The 26,404-nt window shown below is 41.1% G+C and overlaps 1 protein-coding gene across 3 annotated transcripts in view; it reads left to right on the forward strand.

The window, feature by feature from the left end:
* Positions 1-5,084: 5,084 nt before the first annotated feature.
* The window catches only part of KIAA1958 (KIAA1958 ortholog), an 89,824-nt gene continuing 68,504 nt past the window's right edge, over positions 5,085-26,404 (forward strand). For all 3 annotated transcript variants that reach the window (XM_059657668.1, XM_059657667.1, XM_059657665.1), the window contains exon 1: positions 5,085-5,339. The gene's annotated coding sequence lies outside the window, so the exon portion shown is untranslated. The remainder of the gene's footprint in view (positions 5,340-26,404) is intronic.

Below are 26,404 nucleotides of genomic sequence, written 5' to 3' on the forward strand. Positions count from 1 at the left end.
TGGAGTTTTTCATTTTGTTAACTAACTTTCCAGGTATAAGTCATCTATAGGAAAATATTAATGTAATTCAACTAATATATATCCTATTTTAAATTATGTAAAAGTGAGCTAAAATAAAATAATTTTTCCCCAGAAATATGTACTTGCTAACAATGTTTTGAAATGAGAACATTAGAATAGATGGTTGTTACAGGCTTAAATGTCTGCCCCCAAAAGTTTTGTGTTGAAGTACTAACTTCTAGTATCTCAGAATGTGACTGTTTTTGGAGATAATGCCTTTAAAAGGTGATTAAATAAAAATGAGGCTTTTAGGATGGGCCCTAAACCAATCTGACTGATGTCCTTATAAGAAGGGAAATTTGGGCACAAGAGAGAGACCAGGGATGCACACAGAGAGGAAAGACCATGTGAGAACATAGTGACAAGGTGGTCATATGCAAGTCAAGGAGAGAGGCCTCAGAAGAAACCACATCTACTGACACCTTAATCTTAGACTTCTCCAGAACTGTAAGAAACTTTTGTTGGTTTAGCCACCCAGCCTGTGGTATTTTATCCCGGCAGCCCTAGCAAACTAATACAATGGTTGGTTTGTCTTTTTTTTTTTTTAAAGCTAAACTTTAAAAAAGCCCTTACCTTTCATTTTAATCAGTTAAAAATACTTGCTGAGTGTAATACTTTTACTTTCTCACATTCAGCTCTCTAATATTATTGTGCTATTAAGCAACTTAGCTAATTCTGACATTTCATATAGAATCATAATGTTAAGGGGTTTAATGTGTATTTTTAAATGGGGAAACAGGATCAGAAATGGGAAAGGACTGGCCCAAGGCCAACATTAACAAGCCCTACCCAACAAAAACTTCCCAGTCATTGGCCTTGAGTAGAACTTGAAGGCTCCCCCTCCCCGTCCCTGGAGCCCAGATGGATTGACTTTGAGTAGCAGCCTTACAACACCATTGACATCTCCCAGTCATTTCTAGCCACAGGAGGATCCTGGTCATGTGAGATGTTGCCATCTGGCTTCTTTTCTACTGACGTTTTCTTAAGACTTCTCCCCTTTCTCTGCATTCTCCAAATGGTCTCAAAGCTTTGGGAAATAAAAAGTAGAAAATATTGTTTTATAAAAGTAAAAAATATTGTGAGGCAAAATATCTGGATTCTGGTTGATAAAACACATGAACTTGGGGGGAAAAAGTTCTTTCCACAGGACCCTAGTTTTCACGTTAGTAACTGAGGGAGTTGGATGAGGTCATCTGTAGCCCCTTTGTGCTCATTATTAGGAAGTACTAATCAATCTGTGCGTCATCCCATGAACCAAAAGGTCACCGGTTCAATTCCTGGTTAGGGCACATACCCGGGTTGTGGGGCCTAACCCTAGTAGGGGGTGTGCAGGAGGCAGCTGATCAATGTTTCTCACATTGATGTTTCTTTCCCTCTCCCTCTCTAAAATCAATTTAAAAAATTTTAAAAATATATAATAATAACTGTATGGAGGGAAATTTCCCTCCATACCATTCTTTATTATTTAGACATTATTTTCAAGATAGTTGGTTGCTAGTAATCCTGTATTTCAACAAATCCTCTTACATAATACCACGTAATCCCCTTAAGTAGAAGGAAAAAAAAAGTTTTTCCCCTTTACCTATCTTAAGTTCTTAGACTAACAAAAGATAAACAAGAGAAAAAAAGTTGGATTTATTAACGTGAACTGCGCACACACACATACATTCAGACATGAGTTAGTCAAAGGGATAATTAGAACTTGAGCTTACATATCATCTTAACAAAAGAACAATACATTTTTAAAGAAGTAACACAAAAAGGACTTTGAGTTTCTAATGTGGCAAATTGTGTAAAGGAAAATATATGCACTGTATGGTAATAGCATGTTCAGTTTTGTAAGAAATTGCCAAACTGTCTTCCAAAGTCGCTGTACCATTTTGCATTCCCACCACCAATGAATGAGTGTTCCTGTTGCTCCACATCCTTGTCAGCATTTGGCATTGTCAGTGTTGTGGATTTTGGCCACCCTAACAGGTGTGTAGTGGTATCTTGTTAATTTGTAATTTCTTAATGACATAAAATGTTGAACATCTTTTCACATAATGACTTGCCTTTCTATATTCTGTGGTGAAGTATCTGTTCAGGGATTTGGCCCATTTTAAATAATTAGGTTGATTTTGTTTTTGTTGTTTTAAGAATTCTTTGTATATTTTGTAAAACAGTTGTCAGATATACATATATCTTTTTTTTATACATATATCTTTTGCAAATATTTTTCTCCTAGTCCATGACTTGTCTTCTCATTCTTTTGACATTGTCTTTTGCAGAGCAGAAGTTTTTCACTGTAATGATGTTCAGCTTATCAATCATTTCTTTCATGAATCATGCCTTGTTTTGTATCTAAAAAGTCATTGCCATACCCAAGGTCATCTAGCTTTTATCTTATTTTGTAGATGTTTTATAGTTTTTTATTTTACATTTAGATCTGTAATCCATTTTGAGTAAATTAATTCTTGTGAAAGGAGTAAAGTCTTTGCTTAGATTCTTCTTCTTCTTTTTAATGTGACTACCTAGTTGTTCCAGTATCATTTGTTGAAAATACTGTATTTTTGCTCCTTTTTCAAAGATCAGTTGACTATATCAGTCTACTTCTGGGCTCTCTCTTCTGTCCCATTGATCTATTGATTATTTTCACCAACATCACATTACTTGGTTAGTATAGCTTTATAGTTAAGTCTTGAAGTCAGGCAGTGTCAGTCCTCCAACTTTGCTCTTTTCCTTCAATACTGAGTTAGCTATTTTGTTTTTTTTGCCTCTTCATATAAATTTTTGAATCATTTTGTTGATCCGCACAAAATAACTTGCTTGGATTTTTTTAAAATATATTTTATTGATTTTTCACAGAGAGGAAGGGAGAGGGATAGAGAGTTAGAAACATCGATGAGAGAGAAACATCGATCAGCTGCCTCCTGCACATCTCCCACTGGGGATGTGCCCACAACCCAGGTACATGCCCTTGACCGGAATCGAACCTGGGACCTTTCAGTCCGCAGGCTGACGCTCTATCCACTGAGCCAAACCGGTTTCGGCACTTGCTTGGATTTTTATTGGCATTGCACTGAATCTGTATAACAGTTTGGGACAAATAGATGTCTTGACAGTATTGAGTCTTCATATCCATTAACGTGAAATATCTCTTCATTTATTAATTTGTTCTTTGATCTTTCATTTGAACTTCATAGGTTTCCTTGTATAGAACATGTACATGTTAGATTTGTATTTAAGAATTTCATTTTTTGGTTGATAATGTAAATGGCAATGTGTCCTAAATTTCAAATTTCACTTGTTCATTGCTGGTATATAGGAAAGTGATTGACTTTTGTATATTGACCTTGTATCCTACCACTTTGCTACAATCACTTATTAGTTCCAGGAGGGTTGCGTTTTTTTTGGTCAGTTGTTTCAAATTTTCTACAGAGACAATTATGTCCTCTATGAACACACTTTTATTTTTCCCTTCCCATTCTTTATAATTTTTATTTCCTTTTCTTGTGTTATTGCATTGGCTAGAACTTCTAGTATGATATTGAAAAGGAGTAATGAGAGGGTACATCTTTGATCATGATCTTAGTGAAAAAGCTTCAAGATTCATTTACATTTTAGCAGGTGACTTCATTTCTTTTCTTATGGCTGAATCATTTTCTATTGTATATACATACCACATTTTGTTTATCCATCCATCCATCCATCCATCCATGCATGGACATTTGGGCTGCTTCCACTTCTTGGCTATTGAGAATGCTGCTGCAGTGAACATGGGTGTGCAAATGTCTCTTCAAGTTCCTGCTTTAAATTCTTTTGGTTCTAATTTCTCCACAGGATTACATATATGAAATACGTAGTAAATAACTGGTGTGTTTTTTAAACAGACATCATTTTGTCAAAAATGTTTGCATAGATTTTTTTTTTTAATTCAGCCTAGACCAGGAGGAATGTTGATAGAGTCAGGTGTTAATAATTCTTTCTCCTTTGCTCAGTAATCTCTTTCTCTGCCTCAATCATATTCTTCTCTCCCCTACCTACCTCAAGGGTAGAGTGACTGAGGTTTGTTTCTCTGTCATAGTTGGGATGAGGCCAAGATGTGAGCCCCACCTATGGCTAATCAGATAGGCTCTAAATGTTAACATTATTATTTTTTAGATGCTCAATGCTGTAAATAGACAGAGTTCAGAGCATGTACTCTGCAGTCAGACTGTCTAGTATGAATCTCAGTTCCTCCAGCTACCACGTCATCTTGGGCAGATTTCTTAATTTTTATGTGCCCCACCTGTATGGCAATGCTAACACCTACTTCATAGAGTTCTTAGGATTAAATTAATACTCGCTAAGCACTTAATGTAAACCCTGGGCATACAGTAAATGCCCTGAAAGTGTTTGCTGGGTAAACTAAGAGTGGAGGGTGCCTGGTAACGCATTAGCATGAGCGGAGCGCTATCCGTGGTGTTATTGTACCCCAGTCTTAGTGCGTTTTAGGTGTTTTTAAGCGGCCCCACTCCATGGGAAGGATACGTGTATTGCAGTTGGATTAGGAAATTCCACGGAGCATCGGTGACTGTGGGTTGTACGTCTGTTGGTCAGAGGTGTTCTTACACGTCAGGATGTAAAAGATGACTATCTAGTGCGTTAAAACAGGTGCCACACACCTGCCACGCAAGGAGCACGGTCTCGTAATGAGGTCTGCTCCGAGCGTTTAGGTGGAGTTGTAAGGAGAGGCGTGAGGCAAGAGAGGGTGCTGCCCACCTCGGAACAGATCAGGGATATGGACTGCACACCAGTCGGGGTGCGGAGACCGAGACCGCGGGCGCGTGTGGAGTAGGAAGGTCGGGCCACCACCCCCGGGGCAGCGATAGCGGCGAGCTCGGCGCGCGTCGTGGGAGGTGTCGTTACACACTTCCTGTGGGTCTCGCCGACCACGGCGCGTTTCCGGTGCCGGCTGGAGCCCGGGGTCCGAGCCCCCGCCCCGCTCGCCAGCCCCGCCCCGCCCGCGCCCCGCGCCCCGCCCCCCGCCCGCCCGCCGCGCTCCTAGCCTGGCGCGCGGAGCCCGGGGCGCACGGAGCGGCGCGCGCTGGTCGGTGGAGCCAGGCTGGCGCCCCCGCACCCCGCCCCGCGCTCGCCCGCCGCCCGCCCGGCGCCTTCCCCGCGCCACTTGCCAGCGCTCCCCGGCGCTCCGGCCGCTCTCCCTCCCTCCCCTCCGACCCGTCCCGCCCGGGCAGCCCGGCTCCCGCAGGCCCCCCCGCCGCCCGCGTTCCTATGGACAGACGCACAGACACCTGCAGGTAGGTGAGAGCCCGCGCGTGGGGCGGGGACGAGCGCGCCGACCCGGGCCGGGAGTCCCTTTGTGTAGGGGGCGGCCGCCCGGGGTCTCCTCTGCCTCCACCCTCGGCGGCCGCGCGGTGACCCGGCTGAACCCTCCTTTTGTCTCCTCTCGGGGGGGGGGGGGAGGTGGGGGAGGTCGAGAGTCAGGGCCGGGAACCCGGCGGCCGGACGTCGCCCGCGACGGGCTGGGGGCGTGAGGGGCGGAGACCCCCGGCGGCCGAGGACGCTCCGGGAGCGAGCGCGGCGGCTGCCGCTCGGGTCCGCCTCCCGGGCACCGGCCCGCCGCCCAGCATCTCCTGTGGCCGTGGCGGCAGCGGGCGCGCTGCGTGGGTCTAGCTCGCCTAGTCGCGGTGTTGGGTCTGTTTGCGGGAGAGGAGGGCGGGAAGGGAAGATCAGAGCTGCCCTCGTAGTTTCCAAGTCTCGAGGTGGTGCTGGACCGAGGAGAGGGGCTTTGCCCGACTCGCGTGTCTCCCCGGAGGCGCGCTGAGGTGCGTTGGGGGCGTGTGTGAAGGAACGTGCTTCGCCCGGTCCCTTATTTATTGTTTCTAACGGAGCAGAGCTTTCTCCGAAACCCCCCCCCTCCCCATCTGAGGCTGCGCACAGTGATTGGTGTTTGTTATCAAATACATCCAGAATGTATTGCCCTGGATGGAAGGAGGTTGGGCTGCCCAAAACAAACCCAAATCAGAGAATGGTTGTGGTTTTCGGGTGGCTTGCTAGCTTGCTTTTCTCTTCTCTTTTCTTTTCTTTCTTCTTTTTTTTTTTCTTATTTTTCTTTCCTTTTCTTTATTTTTCTTTTATTTCTTTCCCTTTCCTTTCCTTTCTTTTCTTCTTCTTTATTTTCCTTCCTTTCCTTCTTTACTTCCTCCTTTCTCTCCCCCCCACCCCCCCCCTTCCTTCCTTCCTTGTTAAGATAGGCACTTAAAGGCAAGAAATAAAAGATGGCCCTAACTGGTTTGGCTCAGTAGATGGAGCATCGGCCTGTGGACTCAAGGGTTCCAGGTTCAATTCTGGCCAAGGGCATGTATCTTGGTTGCGGGCACATCCCCAGTACGGGGTGTGCAGGAGGCAGCAGATCGATGTTTCTCTCTCATCAATGTTTCTAACTCTCTATCCCTCTCCCTTCCTCTAGGTAAAAATAAAATAAAATAAAATATATTTTTTAAAAAAGAAATAAAAGATGAACGTGACTGTGATTTTTAGTTTTTTATATCTGTGTATGGTAAAGTTTTGGGGTAAAGTTTTGTTGTTTCCCAGACTCCTTGGGATTAGCATGACAGGATCTTCGACCTATTAAATTAACAGTTAACAAGCGAGTCAGGCAGGGACAGCTTCCATGGTGGAGGTTAAATTAGAGTGCAGTAAATATCTGTCTTTCCATTCAAGCTATAACCTTTAATTTTTTCTCATTGGAGACAGGAGATCTTTTACAATATATGGAGAGAGAGCGTGAATGTTACCACTGATTTCTTCCCCCCTCCCTTGCGATTGTTTTCCCCATTTTATTGTATTGTCAATCAGCGAGCTAGACAAGACGCCTTAATGAGCAATTAGTTAGGAGTCATCTTTATTGCACAGGGGTTCAGAGCAGAATACCTCTGTCCAATTCTGAACAAACAGAGGAAGGAGTATTCCCTTTTTATATCCTTCTAGGTCTTTGTGTAAGATATTTTTGTAGACACCTTGTAATCTTGAGTATATATCATATCTAACAAACACCTGTCATATCTATACAGACACCTGTAATCTTGGATACATAATGAACAAACACTTGGCATGAGAATATGGGAATTATTATCAGTATTAGCCTATCAGCCCCTTTAGATGGCTAGCTTGCAAGGTCAGACAGTTAACTTTATCTTTTCTATTATTTAAGCTAAAAAGCAGAGTTATTTTTACAGAATAAGAGACCATCTAAAAATAACAGAGTTGACTTATGGAACAAGGGACTAGCAAGAAATAGCAGAGAACTTCAAAACAGCAGTTTCAAACAGCAGTTTTCCCAAAGGAGAGATCATTACTATGCTTCATTATATGTATTTGTGTATTCTTTGAATATAACCCATCAGTTGGGTTATATACAGGGGCAGGCAAAAGTAGGTTTACAGTTGTTGGTATGGAAAAATACATGCAGGTTATGATTATTACAATAGCTTTATTAACTGCTTCCTGTATTCACAACTGTAAGCCTACTTTTGCCTGTACTTAGTGGATACAGTGTTTTGAGAAAACTACTGTGATATTTCTGATTTGTATTATTTTTCTGGCTATGTTTCTTATAAACAGTTGCTATGTATTCGGATACTCAAATAATAAATGAAGTTGAATAAGCACCCAGAAAATTAATTTTTACAGATTCAGATTTTTAATGCAGGTGATATCTTTGTATTAACTGCAATCTGCTGCTCACTTCTGGAGACTTCTACTTATTTTTGCCTATTGTGTGAGAATCCGTATTGACAATCTTACAGTTACCAAGCATATTATAAAAACTGTTTGAGGGCACTCAGACAGTTATATGTACAACTTTATGTAGAAAATGGAAGCTTTCTTAAAAAATGATTTTTTTAAAAAGCATTATCTAGACTTGAAGGGAAATCATGGTGGAAAAAAATACTTAAATTTTCATCAAGATGTAGAAATTCATCAGAGAACAATATACAATTTAATTCAGTTTTAATTAGGCAAGCTGATTTTTGTCATTATAAAGAAGAGACAGGTAGGTATACCTAAAATGATGCCTTTTTTCTAGAACACAAATTTACCCTAGATTCTTGCCCTACTTACATTAACAGATGAATATCATTACATGCCTAATTTTATAAATGTCTGGAGTGTATATTTTTGTACACTTAAAACCTAGAAGAGGCGACATCTCACAACAATCATGCCAGTGAGTTGATCAAATTTTACTAGTTCCTGCTCCGACTTCCGGTCTAGATTAGATAAAAATGAATTTAAAGTCTGCACAAAGGCACAGAGCTCAGTGTTAAAGTTGCAGGTAGGGCCCTTGAGCAAGGTTCTTCTTCCTTTTCCATTAAGGGTGGCCCAAAGAGGATAGGTATTAAAATTTGTTCAGGTGTGTCCTGAATGGTGGAATAGAGTTCTAAAACACGCCCAGAGTTTTAGCTCATAGATAGACACTCTTCACCAGCTCTTAGAAGTTTTAAAAAGGATAAGCCAACAAATTGAATTGCTTGTTTATGCATTTATTTACAGGGCTGTCAGTCTTAGCAATAAGGTTTAACAAAGAGTCACTGTGTAAGCTAAACAGTAAGAGAGTGTGGCCTGTGTTGAGAATTGCTTGGCAAAGTTGTAGTTGTGCTTAATAGTTCTCTGGGATTGGCAGTGTAGAATCTTTATGTGGCTGGCTATTTTTTGTTTTTGTTTTGTTTTTAGACTATAATTTGTAGATGTTAATTTTTTTATTTTTATATAATTTTACAATAATATTCTACTGTAATCACGCATTCCAGAGAATGTTACATGTTGTCAACTGATTTTCTTCTGGAATGTTGTTGTTTAGGAAGGCATATAAATTATTTTTCACTTGTCATGGTTGACTTTTTCCCTTGCTGCTTTTAATACTGTGACAAATCAATGCTACTTCAAGAAATTTTAAATTTGTATAAAGTTGGATTTCAAATGTAACTGAGCAGTATAAACTGACTTTTACCAGATTCTCTTTCAAAACAACACTAAGCTGCCCATAGTTAAATTTGATAGGCTTTAAAATTCCATAGACTTCTCTAGCCTTTTCCTGTTTGTTAGTTCTCATGTAGGACCTTTAAAAGAAACTCAAAATGGCCACTTTATGTTAACTGGAACCCTCAAATGACTAGTATTATCATTAGTAATAATCAAATGGAAAACTAAAAAGTAACAATTTTATTTTTTAAAATAGATTTATGACTTTCAAATCATTTTTCATGCAGTTTTTTGTAGCCTCGTCGGGGAGCAGGTCTGACTGAGAGGTGTGGACAGTCACCTTTTATTCCAGCCTTTATGGTCCTGCGTTGTTTAAGAATAGTGCAAACTCTTGCTGCTTGTAGAAAATGTAGAATTTATTCTTGGATTAATATTCTGCTACCAGATGTATGAGGCTGGCTCTAAAGAAGCTTTTGCTCTTAATACTGTCAAAAATAGAGAAGCTGAAGATTGGAGAGAAGCCATTTATTTTGAACAGTTTATTTTCTGACAGTTTGTGTTTGTAAAGAAACCTGTTCATAAAATTTGCTTAAGAGATCTGTCTACATAGTTGGGAGAAGAAACCCCACAGGTTTCTTTTTTTTTCTTTAAAAAAAGTTCCATCAAGTTTAACTCTTACATGATACTTTTTGACTTTGCTTTTGATTAGTTGATTTATGGACTTTATTTACCAGCATGATGGGAGAATTCTTTTGCTATCCTGAAATTGCCCTCTGCCTGTGCTCTGGTCTGTTTCCTAGGTAACAAGTGCATTGCATAGATTCCATAATGAGGACTGTGGTTGGCTAGTTACAGTGTAAATTCTGTTGTTTGGTAATGCTTAGTCTCAAATTCAAATAAAGGTCAAGAATCCAAAAGTACTGAAAACGCAAATTTTTGAATTTTATCTTGTATTTAAGGTCAACAAAGTTTAAAATACTTTTCTGGAGAAAGGCGTATTATGCAACAGTATTCAAGCTTGTTTTGCAAAGTTTTAAATAGTTGGAAAGCTTTTTGACTTTTTCATATTGGTAATACCAGTGGCTTTAGTGACAAAGAAGATGTATTTCAGAAACACTTTATCACACTTAAAATAATGTAGGAAGCAAAGGGATGGGGTCTAGGACAGCAGTAATTGGTCCTTTTGTACTGAGAGAAAAACATCATCACATATGTCTCAAAAGATAAACTGTGCAACTTGGTGTGAAATGTGTCTTTAAAAAACTTTAAGAAGACATTAAAACACTTAATAAACTTTTAAACACATTAAAAGTCTTATCATAAAATTACACATTTTAATCTAGCACTTTTCCTTCTGTTCAGGCAACTTGGTCTCAGCACCAAGGAGCAGGTCTTTCTTAGAGAGTAGCTTTCCCTGTCACTTTACTCTTCTCTTGAACTATGGTCTCTGTAACTCCATATGCAGGGCAAGAAGTAATATGTGTACAGTTGCTAGTAATTATTACCTGTTTGTTTTAAAAAAACTTGCAAAGAATCAAAATTTCTTTTTTAAAAATGTTTTTATTGATTTTAGAGAAAGAGAGATGCGGAGAGAGGGAGGGAGGAAGGAGGGAGACCGACAGACAGACAGACATCAGTATGAGAGAAACATAGATTGGCTGCCTCCTGTACCCACCCTGAATGGAGATGAACCTACAACCAGCGTGAATCAGAATTTCATTAATACCCATTGCAAATATCTTTTCACTTGATACCTGAAAATGTTTCCTGTTTATTAATCACAAAGACTGTTAGCTGAAGTATTTAAAAAAAATTTTTTTCTTGAATTCTAGAGACTTATCCAAAGTTGTCTCCATTACTTTTCTTTGCTTAAATGGATTGTTTTTTTATTATTTACCCTTTTTTTTTTTAAAAAAATGTGTTTTTATTAATTTCAGAAAGAGAGAGGGAGAGAGAAATAGAAACATCGATGATTAGAGAGAATCATCAATCGGCTGCCTCCTGCACGCCCCACACTGGGGAAATCGATCCCACAACCCTGGCATGTGCCCTGACCAGGAATCAAACCGTGACCTGGGTCATGGGTCCACGCTCAACCATTGAACTACACCAGCCACACTGATTATTTACCCTTTTAATAGTAATTTTAATTTTAGGAATAGAACATGTCTTATTTGGATCCTCTCTTGGTTTCCTGCAAAACTAGCACTTGCTTAACATTTTCTAATTGCAAATATTCTGTCCCTTCAGTTTTCCCTGGTAAATATTTACTATTTAATATTTTTTTTTATCATTGTATTATTCAAGGCTACTGTCCTGCTTGCTGAGAAGCCCTTGTTTATTTTTAAGTATGATTTTTTTTTTTATCTTGGAAAACTATTTTTTCATATATATATATATATACTAGAGGCCCGGTGCACAAAAATTTGTGTACTTGGGGGGGGGTCCCTCAGCCCGGCCTGTGCCCTCTCGCAGTCTGGGACCCCTCGGGAGATAACGACCTGCTGGCTTAGGCCTGCTCCCGGGTGGCAGAGGGCAGGCCCAATCCCTAGGTGCAGCCCCTGGTCGGGCTCAGAGCAGGGCAGATTGGGAGGTTGCGATGCCACCCTCAGTCACACTCAGGGTAGGGCCGATTGGGGGGTTGGGGCACCGCCACCTGTCACACTCAAGGCAGGGTCGATGGGGAGGTTGCGGCACCACCCCCTGTCATGCACAGAGCAGGGCCAATCAGGGGGTTGGGGCACTGCCCCCTGTCACTCACAGAGCAGGGCCCATCAGGGAGGTTGGGGCTCTGTACCCTGTCATGCACAGAGCAGGGCCCATCAGGGGGTTGGGGAGCTTCCCCCTGTCACCCACAGAGCAGGGCCGATCAGGGGGTTGGGGTGCCGCCACTCTCACACTCAGGGCAGGGCCGATGGGGAGGTTATGGCTCTACCCCATCACACACAGAGCAGGGCCCGTGGAGGGGGGGTTGGGGCGCTGCCCTCTATCACCCACAGAGCAGGGCCAATCAGGGGGTTGGGGTGCCGCCACTCTCACACTCAGGGCAGGGCCGATGGGGAGGTTATGGCTCTACCCCGTCACACACAGAGCAGGGACCGTGGAGGGGCGGGGGTGGGGCGCCGCACCCTGTCACACACACAGCCGTAGGGCGTTCAGGGGGTTTGGGCGCTGCCCCCTGTCACACTGATCTGGTGCCGGGAGGCCTCTCAGCTCCGCTGATCCCGGTGCTGGGAGGCCTCGCGGCTCTGCTGATCCCGGTGCTGGGAGGCATATTACCTTTTTACTATATAGCATAGAGGCCTGGTGCACGGGTGGGGGCCAGCTGGTTTGCCCTGAAGGGTGTCCTGGATCAGGGTGGGGGTCCCCACTGGGGTGCCTGGCCAGCCTGGGTGAGGGGATGATGGCTGTTTGCAGCTGGTCACACACCCTTCAGCGTGGGGGTCCCCACTGGGGTGCCTGGCCAGCCTGGATGAAGGGATGATGGCTGTTTGTAGCTGGTCACACTCCCTTCAGGGTGGGGGTCCCCACTGGGCTGCCTGGCCAGTCTGGGTGAGGGGCTAAGGGCTGTTTTCAGGCTGGTGGGTGACTGAAGCTCCCAACTGCTCCTTTTTTTCTTTTTCTTTTTTTTATTCTGGGCCAGCTTTAGCTCTGGCTCCAGCTCTGAGGCCTCTGCTGCTGAAAGCAGGTATCTGGTTTGTTTGGGTTCTATAATCAAAACTCTGTATCAACTTCAGCTCTGAGATCCCGATGGGCTGAAAGCAGGTTTCTGGGGTTTTGTTTAGCTTCTATATTTGTAACTATGTTTCAAACTGCAAGTTCAGAGGCTGGCAAGGCAGGCGGGGAACGTTGGAGTCCTCCGTCACTGAAGCAAGCAAGCCTCATGTTAGTTTCAAGCTGCCTGGCTGCCGGCCGCCATCTTGGCTGGCAGTTAATTTGCATATTGCCCTGATTAGCCAATGGGAAGGGTAGCGGTTGTACGCTAATTACCATGTTTCTCTTTTATTAGATAGGATATGGGAATATGCACACACACACACACACATATATATACATACATACATACATACATATATCTGTGTAGGTTAAAAAAAAGGTAAGAGATGCAATAATTTGATTATTAACAGCTTCTCTTGTTTATCTGTTCCATAATACAGTTATAAGCCAACATTGAGGGTGGGGCAAAAGTAGGTTCACAGTTGTGAGTACACGAAGCAGAGTTTATTCTTGTATTATTTATTAATGATTATATTATTTTCCATATGAACAATTGTAGACCTACTTTTGCCCACCCTGTATATTTGTTGCAGAGAGTTTACTTCTTTTCTAAATTACTCAGGTTGTGAACATTTCCATAGCAATTCTGGTTCAATAATACATTTCATTTATCTGTTACTTTTAGAAGACAAAGAGCTCTACATTAATGAATTTCTTTATAACTAAAGTTTATCTCCTGGGAAAAACTTAATATTTTAATCTTTTGGGAGAAAATGTTCCCCTCATGCAGTTTAATATTAAAGTAAACGTGGCAATTCAGCTACTTTTGGAAATCTGCCAAAGGAAGCCTTTTCTGGTATCTGGATGAACCCAAGCAATTTGACAGTTTACCAAGAGCCATAAATAAAACCCATTTATCCAGTAATTCTGGTAATTGAAAAGGTAGAAAAAGGTACACAAAAATATTCAACAAAGTGGATAGCAGGGCCCACAGGCTAAATCTAACCTGTTGCAACCCAAATCTAGGTACAGCCATTCTTTGTAGCTCTTTTGTGCTACAATGGCAGAGTTTATTTGTTACAGAAGCCTTGCAAAGCAGGAAGTATTTACTATCTGACCCTTACCAGAAAATGCTTGCTGACCCTGCATTAGAGCATTCTATGGAATAGTGAAAGATTGGCAATAACTAATATACCCACAGCAGGGAATTATTACATAAACCCTGGTATAAGCACCTGATGGAATAGGATATAGCCGTTTAAAATGATTATAGAGATTATTCATTCAGCCAATATTTGTTGGGCATTTGATATGCATTAAATACTTTTCTAGTTGCTGGGAAAACAATAGACAAAAAAAATCGACCCTCATAGAACTTTAATTTTAGTAGAAGAGATGGAGACTAAACAAGACATAAAATAACGTGAAAGGGGTAAGTGCTGAGATTATAAAAAGAGAAAAAGCAGGGAAGGGTTATATGAAATATCTCAGGGTCAGGGCTTGACAATTTAGATAGGCAAAGAGGCCTTACCAAGAAAATGAATTTTGGGTAAGGACTGAAAATACATGAAAGTGCTTGCTGTATAGGTAGCTGAATGAAGAGCATTTGAGGCAGAGGGAACAGGAAGTAAAAGGACTTGAACATCTGCAGATTTTGGTATCTGTCGTGCATCCTGGACCCAGTCTCCTGTGGATACCAGGGGACGACTGTGTAAACTTCATAGGGCTGTGAAGATGAAATGAGGACATAAGAGAAATGATTATTAAGGTTAACTATCAGAAGGGAAAGTTATTTGAATGCTAGATACCAGAGAAAGTTGAGTTCAACAAATGTACTGTTGAAAGTCTGTATATGTCATTTGGGGGTGTAAGGGCAGGAAACTGTGTTTACAGAAATCTTCACGAAACATGAAATTGTGACACTGAATTAGCCTGTTTTTCCCAGCTCCGGGCTGATACACCAGGCTCTGGTCCAAGGCGTAGCATGACTCAATTCCCCCTTAACACCTTTGACAGTTACTCTTTTCAGGACTTAGGTTGATATATCATATGCACATAATCTGGAATGCTCAGGAAGGATATGCAGAATTTCTCTTAGATTTTAAGAAATGACTGTGATTGAATGTTTTAGTTCGATTTTTTTGAGTAGGAATTTTTGTTCTGTGTGATAAATGTTCAGTATTAGCACCAAGAGAACTAAATTTATATAGACTGGGACATCAATCAAATTTTCTGTACCTATAAGATGAAAGTATGACTGAGATAGTGTATCTTTTGTCTTTGTTTGGTAATTCTTAATCTTTTTTTTGTGGATTTTTGGCCCCTGAGAGAATCAGATAAAATTTTTGTATTCTCATAAAATGCACATTTGCACATACAACATACAGTTTTGTATACATTTTAGGAAATATGTGGATCCCCGGTGCATTGTGCTAATAATCTCTATTTTGTGTAGTTACATTTTAGCATGTGATATTCTTCTAAAACTAGAAACCTTAAAAGTTTGAGGTAAGAATTTAGGTGAGTGAGCTTATGGACCTCCAGGGAAAATTTATCTTTTTTATGAGGAGAGGATAATATGGTATTTTTCCAAAAGAAATTCATATAAACTGTCATACTGTTACAGAAGACTGGAGAAAAACCAAGCAACGCTTACAGTGATGGAGTTCCACTTTATTATACACCGGTGGGCTCAGAGAAAGATGTCTTTCAAATTCTGAGCAAACAGGAAGGAGTATTCCCTTTTTGTATCCTTCTAGGTCTTTGTGTAAATTATTTTTGCAGACAGCTTGCAACCTTTAGTACATATCATATCTATACAGACAACTTGTAATCTTGAGTACATATCATATCTAACAAACACCTGGCATGAAAATATTATCAATATCAGCATATCAGCCCCTTACATTACATGGCTAGCTTGCACAGTCAGACAGTTAAGTTTATCTTTTCTATGATTTAAGCTAAAAAAACAAAGTTATTGCCCTAACTCAGCGGTTCTCAACCTGTGGGTCGCGACCCCTTTGGCGGTTGAATGACCCTTTCACAGGGGTCCCCTAAGACCATCCTGCATATCAGATGTTTACATTACGATTCATAACAGTAGCAACATTACAGTTATGAAGTAGCAACAAAAATAATTTTATGGTTGGGTCACAACATGAGAAACTGTATTTAAAGGGCCAGAAGGTTGAGAACCACTGCCCTAACTGGTTTGGCTCAGTGGATAGAGTGTCAGCCTGCGGACTGATAGGTCCCAGGTTCGATTCCAGTCAAGGACATGTACCTTGGTTGCGGGTGCATCTTCAGTAGGAGGTGTGCAGAAAGCAGTTGATTGATGTTTCTTTCTCATCGATGTTTCTAACTCTCTATCCCACTCTTTTCCTCTCTGTAAAAAATCAAAATACGTTTTTAAAAAACCCACAAAAATAAAGTTATTTTACAGAATAAGAGACCGTCTAAAAATAACAGAATTGACCTATAGAACAAGGGACTATCTAAAAATAACAGAGAATTACAAGCAGTAGTTTCACAAAATAGGGGTTAGCCTTCTCAGTACTAGTAGTGTGCATCTGGTTAAATCCTTCTCTGCACTGTAGGTTATGCAGAAATAGTGTCTCATTACTGGTGCATTTACAAAGTCAGTCTAGTAAGGAAAAATTAAAATGTTTAAATTTTCATTCTCATTTCTACAGGAATAAAAAGAGAATTCATTATGTCAAGCATTACAAATAAGCATGTATTAAAGCAGCTACATATGATGAAGCACATTGTTGGAACACCCCATGAAAGATAATTTGCATGGAAGATGATTATTTAATACGACTTTAATTTACAAGAAACATTTCACCATTTAATTGAACCCTTTTACACACACTGCTTCGCTTCAGTAGTTTGCATTTGCTCCCTGCATATGTACAATGCCATAAGGGTGGTTAAAGTCTGATTCAGTCTAGCTGGAAGGTGAAACGACAGCTGAAAGTCATGTCATAAAAACATACATTATTAAACATTTGAGAATTGTTTTTGAAATCGTTTTTCTGTTGGCTGGTTTGTACCATAAAGCTGATTGTCTGATTTTTTTTCTAGTAAGATTTGTATAAAATTATTTGGCCCTGCTGGCCACGAATTGAACCATATTGTTCAGTTTAAAAATCTTTCACCTTTATAGGCCATTCACCTATTTGGCACTTTTACAAAAGGAGCAATAGCCTGCATTTATAGTCATTATAGAAAGAAAATTATTTGATGATAAAGAAGACACTAAAATAAGCATTTCAACAAAAGCTGACTTGTGATTAAAATGCCTAGAAAGATAATATATGGTTTTAAAAAAAGGTAATGTAGGTATGTCTAAGGTCTTCTCTGTATTAGCAGAATAGTGTAGTATAGTGTATGGATAAACTTTATCATAGAAAAGGCATTTGGGATGAGCTTGGGACTGACTCCTTGGGGTTGTTCCATCACTGAGACATCCTATATAAGAAATAGGTAAGATGCAAATTAACCCTCATATCCTCACAAGATGGCTGCCTACAACCAGGCCGAAGGGGGATTCGTGAGGACGACCAAATGCCTGAACAAGCAGGCTGCAAGGGGCGACCAGGCCGGCAGGAGGGTTAGTGAGGGACGACCAAACAACCGAACAGTAGGCTGCAAGGGGCGACCAGGCTGGCAGAGGTTATGCAGTTGGGGGCGACCAGGCCAGCGGGGGGGGGGGGGGCAGTTGGGGGTGATTAGGCTGGCAGGGGGGGCAGTGAGGGGCAACTAGGCCAGCAGTGGGGGCAGTTGAGGGCGACCAGACCAGCAGGAGGAGTGCAGTTAGGTGTGATCAGGCCGGCATGCAGAGGCAGTGAGAGGTGATGAGGCCAGCCAGGCAGGGAGGGGGCAGTTAGGGGCAACCGGGCAGGCAGGCAGGTGAGCGATTAGGAGCCAGCATTCCAGGATTGTGAGAGGGATATCCAATTGCCAGCAGTCAGACATCCCCTAAAGGGTCCCAGATTGAAGAGGGTGCAGGCTGGGCTGAGGGGACCCCCTACTCCCCCTGCACAAATTTCATGCACCGGGCCTCTAGTTTAAAATAAGCAATGTGAGAAGACAAACCCATTCTTAATGGGGAACACTGAAAGTACGTCCAATGAGGAAAACACTGAAGGCCTGCAGGTTAAGGATGTCTGTTATCACCATGGTTTTGGAGGTCCCAGTCGCTGTAGTAAGATAAGGCAAGAAAAGGGGATACACATGTTATAAAGGAAGCCCTACAGTTATTACCATTTGCAGGAATAGTGATGGGATAGAGGAAAAGAACATTTCTGAGAATGAGATAAAAGTTCAAAATGGTGGGATGGGGAACTGAAACATTTTCTATTGGGTACCTTCTATGGTTTTGGTGAACGGAGGCTTTCTGCTAAAAGTGGAGAGGCTGAGGATAAAATTGGGTAACTAAAAAGAATGGGAAGAAAGGATGTGGAGTAGCAGGTGTGATGAAAAAATATTTGGAATAGCTTTAAGATTTCAACTGGGGGCGAATTGCTATGAAACACTATAGAGTCCGTCAACAGCAGTTGGTTGCTGTGGGTCAGGTTGACCTCTGGATGCTCCAAGCATAAGCAGTTGATTACCTGTGTGGGCAGCTTCCTAACCACCTGAGGTGGTAAATAGGTGGTTCAGTCCCTTTCACAGAAATTTGCTCCTGAGATCTGATATTTGATTGCATGAAACCCTGAAGTTGGAGATCTTATAGGATCAATTATAGGTAAGGCAAGGGAGAAAGGAAGGATGGAACTGGGAGGAAAAGCCTGTATTTTTTTTTTTGTAGTGGACAGTTCTGTCAGTAGGTGCTCACTGATTATGTACAGAAAGCCCTGGATAATTCCTACTTCCTAGGGTTGTTGTGGAGATCCACTAAATTAGATGTAACAGTGAATATGACCTGTATCCCACAGTGCCCTGCATATAATAAGCTCTGAGTACAGTGGTTCTCAATCTGTGGGTCGCGACCCCTTTGGAGGTCAAACAACTCTTTCACAGGGGTTGCCTAAGACTATCGGAAAACACATATATAATTACATATCGTTTTTGTGATTAATCACTATGCTTTAATTATGTTCAATTTGTAACAAATGAAATTGGGGGTCACCACAACATGAAGAACTGTATTAAAGGGTCGCGGCATTAGGAAGGTTGAGAACCACTGTTAGTAGATACCTGTTTTACAAACAAAAGCAAAAATTCTGTGCTGAGTGAACCTATTATGTCCAAATATTTAAGCAATCTTGCCTCCCATACATCCTTTCAATTCTCAGCATCCTTAAACCTGTCCTGGCCTCTATTCCTTTAGCCTTTCCTTTGCATTCTTATAAACCTCTGCTTGAGCCTGCTGCTTCATGTTTCTCTTTCTTGCAACAGCTAGATTTCTTAGATAAATGGATTACAGTGCTATCTATTCTCTTATCACTAACTTTCTTAATCCCAGAAAATGTGGCTGCCTCTATCTCTCTTCCACTCATAGCCTCAGCATAGATGATAAACAAACAAGTAAGTAAACTATCCACTTATAGTCTCAACATAGATGATAAACAGACAAACAAGTAAGTAAACTATCAGGTGGGAATAGATGCCATGGAGAAAAGTAATTTCAAGGTGCGGGGATAGAGCGCACCAGGCACACGTGAGGAGGTTTGTGGGATGGTCTGGTAGGGCCTCTCTCATAAGAGGACACTTAAGCCAGACCTGAAGGAAGTGAAAGAGCCAACCATACAGATACCTGGGGAGAAGAGCATTCCAAGTAGCCAGTGCAAAATTTCTGCAGTGAGTGCAATGTTGATGCATTTGAGGAAGAATAAGGAGGATTTGCAGATGGGGCAGAAGGGCCAAGAAGGGGATGTCAGAAAGGAAGTATGTAGATATGACTTTGGGAGCATGTGGAAATGATCTGATTGCTTCTATTTCCTCAGTGAGAGTGAGGATGGAGCAGAAGGAATCGGGGATTTGAAGAGATTTTCAGTTAAAACAATGGACAGTCAATGGATTCGAGCAAATTGTGATCCCTGGACCAACAGCATCAATATCATCGGGGAATGTGTTAAAAATGCAAATTTCGGGGTCTCATCCCAGATCTGCTGAATCAGAAACTCTGGAGGTGAGGGCAAAGAATCTGGATTTTTAACAAACCCTCTGGGTTATTCTAATGTACAAAAAGTTTGAGAACTACTGGAGTAGGGAGGTAAATAGGTAGTTCTGAGGACCCGCTTGAGTTTACTAGTAACAGTCGTAAGTTTAATGTGAAAATAGTCTAGGTTATATTGAAGAAAGAAAGGGGTGAGTGAATCGAGTGTGTACAAGGGATTGTTTTAAATGATAAACCGTGAAATCTAAGCTGCATAAAGAAAGAAGCAAGGAACGATGTTAATCTGTCCATGATAATAGGCAGGTGCCCCCCCCCCCCCCCCGCTTGTGAGGAGGATGGGCCTCATTTCCAGGCGAGCTCCCAGGACCTGCGTGCAACTCCCAGCCAGGTTAGAATGTGCTTGCTTTGATCAGAACGAAACAGTCACGGTTACACAGAGCATGATTAGTATTTCTTAAAATTATAGCTGGTCCCCAAAATTCTCTTTCTGCCCCTAAGAATACTGCTTTCATCAGGTGTTCTTTGTATTTTACTCTCGCACCTTATTGGCCAAAAATTGTGAGCTCAGCCTTTAGAAGATTCATTTTATAGATCATAAATGTTCTAAATGTTTAATTCTTAAACTCAGAATGGAGCCTGAACTCCAGGGCTGAGTTTTGCTTCTGTTGAAGGTTATCTGTCCACCATCTCCAGCTATGTGCCTGCAGATGAGATGCCAGGGGGTCAGGTCACTCTGTGTCTGGACTTGGTAAGAAAAACCTTTGGAATGTTTCATTTCTCTGGACATAAAGCTGCTTTGTGCACAAATGTCCTGTATTGCTGGGACACACTGTTACCCATGGGGCAGAAAGAAGGGCAAAGAGGAACAATAAAAGTACTAGCAGCCAAGTGTGTAGTTACTTGCTAAGGTCAATGTTAGGATTAGGGAAGATTACAAAATATATCAATGGCAGAATATAAAAATTGTTCATGTACTCTTTTCTGACTTTCGAAAATGACCTTAAAATGGGAGAGCCGAAAGAAAGAAAAAAAGAAAGAAAGGAAGAAAGGAAGAGAGAAAAAGAGAAAGAAAAGAAAAAAAGAAAGGGCATTGGGATAGTGAAAACATGAAAGGATCAATTGATCCTTAGGTCCCAGTGGGTTAAAGACTAGGTCAGTGAAAGAATTTCTGATACAGATCTGATTGATCCCAAATTTCAGGTATCTTTACCTCAGCCACATGTCTTTATAATAAGTGTTTCCTGACTTTAGAATTGTATATCAGAGAAAATAATTTTGAGTCAAAAGTTTTGAATTGGAGTCCCGCCTTTATTGTTATCTTGCCTTGGTTAAGTCACTTAATTTCTCTGAACCAGTTCCAATATCTGTACAGTGGAACGAAAAGTACCTAATAGCTTAGCTTCACAGTTGTTCAGATTATGAAATGAGAGACAAACGTATAAAAATGTTTTTATAAAATAGGGAGTCCCGTTTCCTAGTCTGTCCCTCCATTCTTTTCAACAGGCTTCCTCCCCTTTTGTATCCTACATTTTGTTCCCATAGTGCAAAGAACCTTGCCTCATGGCTGTGACAAAAATATGAATCTTGTAGAAAAGTAATAAAGGAAGTATTCATGACTGTTGTTGTAATTACTTGCCTTGTAATAAAATATTGTCTTAATGCATTAAATTTATATTTCTGGTCACTATGGAGTAACTGGGAACTGATTTATCATTCCACCTGGATTAGGGGTTCTCCAGAGAAACAGAACCAATTCTACATCTACACACACACACACACACACACACACACACACACACACACACAAAGAGATTTATTATAAGGAATTGGGTCACACAAGTATGGAGGCTGAGAACTCCCCAGTTCTGCAGCCAATAAGTTGGAGACCTAGGTGAGCCAATGTATATAGTTCCAGAGTCTGAAGGCCTGAGAACCAGGAGAGCCACTGGTGTAAATTCTAGTCAAGGCCAGCAGCCTCAAGACCCAAGAGGAGCTGATGTTTCAGTGTGAGTCCGAAGACTGATGACTCAGTTCAGCAGTTGGGCAGGAGGAGTTCCTGCTTACTCAGCCTTTTTGTTCTCTTAAGGCAGTGGTTCTCAACCTTCTGGCCCTTTAAATACAGTTCCTCATGTTGTGACCCAACCATAGAATTATTTTCGTTGCTACTTCATAACTGTAATGTTGCTACTGTTATGAATTGTAATGTAAACATCTGATATGCAGGCTGGTCTTAGGCGACCCCTGTGAAAGGGTCGTTCGACCGCCAAAGGGGTCGCGACCCATAGGTTGAGAACCGCTGCCTTAAGGTCTTCAATTGATTGGATGAGGCCACATTAGTGAGGGCAGTCTGCTCTACTCGGTCTACTGATTCAAGTATTAATCTTATCCAGAAACACCCTCATAGACTCACCCAGAATAATGTCGACGAATTGTCTGGGTACCCAGTGGCCCAGTCAAGTTGACAAATAAAATTAACCATCACAACATCTGAAACAAGGAATAAACAAGACAAAAATATATTTAACAGTGATTTTTTTAAAAAATATATTTTATTGATTTTTTACAGACAGGAAGGGAGAGAGAGAGAGAGAGCTAGAAACATCGATGAGAGAGAAACATCGATCAGCTGCCTCCTGCACATCTCCTACTGGGGATGTGCCCGCAACCCAGGTACATGCCCTTGACCGGAATCGAACCTGGGACCTTTCAGTCGGCAGGCCGACGCTCTATCCACTGAGCCAAACCGGTTTTGGCTTTAACAGTGATTTTTAAGGCAATGAAAGTACAGTGATCTCCGAGAGATGCGAAAGAAATAACATGAACCCTATGATTGCCCCAGTTTACCCCCTGGAAAGGGTTTCCAGGCTGTAGTGCAAGGGGTGGAGGCTGCCAGGCTCCCTGAGTTGAGAAGATGGGGCTGGGAGTCTGAGCAGGCCAAGGTGACTAGACTTCATAGGAAAAAGTAAAACTGTCTCTCTTCGCGGGTAACATGCTCCTATGTGTAGAAAATCCCAAGGAATCTACAAGAAAGCTACTAGAGCTAATAAACTAATTCAGTAAACTTGCAAGATACAAAAGTCAGTTGTATTTCTACACATAAGCAATGATGAAATTGAGAAAGCAATTCCATTTACAATAGCATCTAAAAGAATAAAATAACTAGCAATAAATTTAACCAAGGAGGCAAAAGACTGGTATACTAAAGATTATAAAACCATGCTGAAGGAAATTCAAGACAACTTAAATAAATATATCCCAGGTTCATGGGTAGGAAGACTTAATATTGTTAATATGACAGTATCACCCAGAGCTATTCCTATCAAAATTCCAACAGACTTTTTTTTACAGAAATGAAGAAGCTGAACCTTAAATTCGTTAGACATGAACAGAGGCGCTGAGAAGCCAAAACAACTTCGAAAAACAACAAAGTTGGAGAACTCACACTTCCTGATTTCAGAAATTATTACAAAGCTGTGGTAATCAGAACAGTGTGATATTGTCATAAGACTAGAAATCTAGACCAATGGTCCAGAAATACATCCATATGCCTGTGGCTAATTGATTTTTGGCAAGGGTGCCCAGTTCATTCAATGGGAAAAGAATAGTCTCTTCAACAGATGGGACAACTGTATTTCTTTTTTTTTTTTTAATATATTTTATTGATTTTTTACAGAGAGGAAGGGAGAGGGATAGAGAGTTAGAAACATCGATGAGAGAGAAACATCAATCAGCTGCCTCCTGCACACCCCCCACCGGGGATGTGCCCACAACCAAGGTACATGCCCTTGACTGGAATCGAACTGGGACCCTTCAGTCCATAGGCCGACGCTCTATCCACTGAGCCAAACCAGCCAGGGCGAAACTGTATTTCTATACACAAAGGAATGAAGCTGGACTCTTGCCTCATACCATATATAGGAAAATTAACTCAAAATGGATCAACAACAACAACATATAAGAAGGGTTAAAATCATAAAACTCTTAGAATAAAGTATGGACAGCCAAAGAAAGCATAAGATACATCATTCTTTGCTGATTGTAGTTTGTGATTTCTCTGTTGATTGCTCTATAAAGCACGTGCCTTTTACTAATCTATGCTATTACCATTACTAACTTGAGATTTAACACACATTAGGTGTGTGTTTATGATGTCCGAATTTGTGCTCATAGCATCCCAAACTGTTCAGGACCCATTTGTAAGTTTCATGATCTAGTTTTCAAGTGTTGATTATCACGAGGATATCACATTCTGGTATTTATATGTAATTTCACAATAGCAAAAGCTTTACCAAAGACCAATATTGGTGACTTTTAGGCTTTTAAGGATTCTTTTTTAATCCTCCCCGAGGATATGTTTATAGAGAAGAAAGGGGAGAGGAAGGGAGGGAAACATTGATGTGAGAGAGAAACATCCATCGGTTGCCTCCTGAGTGGACCCTGACCAGGCATCGAACCCACAACCTAGGTATGTGCCCTGACCAGGAATTGAACCTGCAACATTTTTGGTATATGGGACGATGTTCCAACCAACCGAGCCACTTGTCCGGGGCCTGGGCAGCCACTTTTTGTTTTGAATTATCCTTGTGACTCTTCTGAACATTTCCATAGCTGCTCAGAGATCATTTGTTGAATGAGTAAATATTGTGTAAGGTGTAGTGATCATGAAAATAAATTCCAAATCCTTCTGTTCTTTGAGGCATTTCCAGCAGATACATATTATTGCTACAAGAAATAACAGTGAGAAATGCTCATGTACCTTTTGGAGTTCAAAGACATTTTTGTACTAACTTGTTTCTGGTAAAACAATAATTACATGGGAATAATATGACCCCATTGGATTATGTTCACGTAGTTATTGGATTATTAAAGCATTTAATTAGTATTTCAGTAAGTGCTGACATACATACATCACCTGTCTCTTGTTCCTAATTACACAATATTGCAGGAAGTGGACCAGTATAATAGAAGAGAGGTGGTTCAGTCCCCTCAGTGCTATGTCATCTTAAGATCAAGGAGTTCTTAAGTTTTGTGTGTTTGGGCAAATGGCAAGTGCAAACAATTTTTGCCATTTTACACTTGGCTTGATTGATTAGATTGATAAGTAGAAAGGAAGCAGCAAATTAAATTGGTTTTATATTTTAAAAGTACTTATGATGGAAAACAGAAAAGACAGGTAGATAAACATACTACATGTGTATTACTTCCAAGGAAATTTAATTCAGTCTTTAGCAATGGCTTTGAGTAAAAGTACTACCTTCATTTGCAGATAGGATAATGCATGTGGTATAGTCTCAAGTAACTAGAGACAGAATGAAATTGATATTTTGCATTAGTTGTGCATTATTTATCATGTCTGATAAAGCAACAGCATATGCCTGATGCTTTTACCTTACATGCCCTTAAATGAAGTTGGGTGTTTTGTTTTGTTTTGTCTGCACACTTGAATGATCACTGCTGGACATAGATTTCTGGTTTTAAAGAGTTTTTCCTTAAGAAACTATAGACCATCTTTGTTGTCTTCTAGTATTTCATGTTGCAGATAAGCTATTCTCTTTTAGTGCTGTATCCCTAATTTTGCTCCCCAAATACAGCCACCCAAGTCTTAACCTTATCCTGTTTGTTTAGTATAGTACAGCGGTTCTCAACCTGTGGGTCGCAACCCCTTTGGAGGTCAAACGACTCTTTCACAGGGGTCGCCTAAGACCATCGGAAAACACATATGTAATTACATATTTTTTTGTGATTAATCACTATTCTTTAATTACGTTCAATTTGTAACAATGAAAATACACTCTGCATATCAGATATTTACATGACGATTCATAACAGTAGCAAAATTACAGTTATGAAGTAGCAACGAAAATAATTTTATGGTTGGGGGTCACCACAACATGAAGAACTGTATTAAAGGGTCTTGGCATTAGGAAGGTTGAGAACCACTGGTATAGTATCTCTACTGCCTCAAAGTAGCTCTAAGTCTACTTTCCTTTCACTTGAATCACATTTGATATCTATGTATTCCATGTTTTTCATACACCCATCTTAGCTCCTGGCACCTTTGAAAGAGCCAGGATTCCTTCCTTCTTGGTTCCACACCATGAATATGATTGGCTTGACCCGTGCAATCGTTCACATTGCTGGTTTTGATCTTGGACCCTAACCCTGCTTGACCAGGTTGGGGCCAGTTTCCTCATTTCCACTTGTCAGATCTTTTTATGTGGCTTGATCCTTGGTTACTGCAGGAACAAATATCCCCCCTACCCAACCGTGTGAGTCTAAAGCTGGGCAAGATGCATATAGTAATTCTGAACAACTGGGCTCCGCCTGGAGTGGAACAGCTGCCAAGGGAACCAGCCAGGAGCTTATTCCATTGTATGGCTCTAGCATCCTGCATCTGCCTCTTGGTCACAACAGGTAGAATGGAAATTTGAAACCATGTGGTACAAATTGCTTGGAGAGTCAGGTGGATGGTGGGACTACCTCCAACTTAACAGGTGTGGGTGGCCTGAGCTAGCAAGGTACAGGGTTATG

This window comes from Myotis daubentonii, chromosome 11 (assembly GCF_963259705.1).
Source record: "Myotis daubentonii chromosome 11, mMyoDau2.1, whole genome shotgun sequence".
In the NCBI taxonomy this organism is placed as follows: domain Eukaryota; kingdom Metazoa; phylum Chordata; class Mammalia; order Chiroptera; family Vespertilionidae; genus Myotis; species Myotis daubentonii.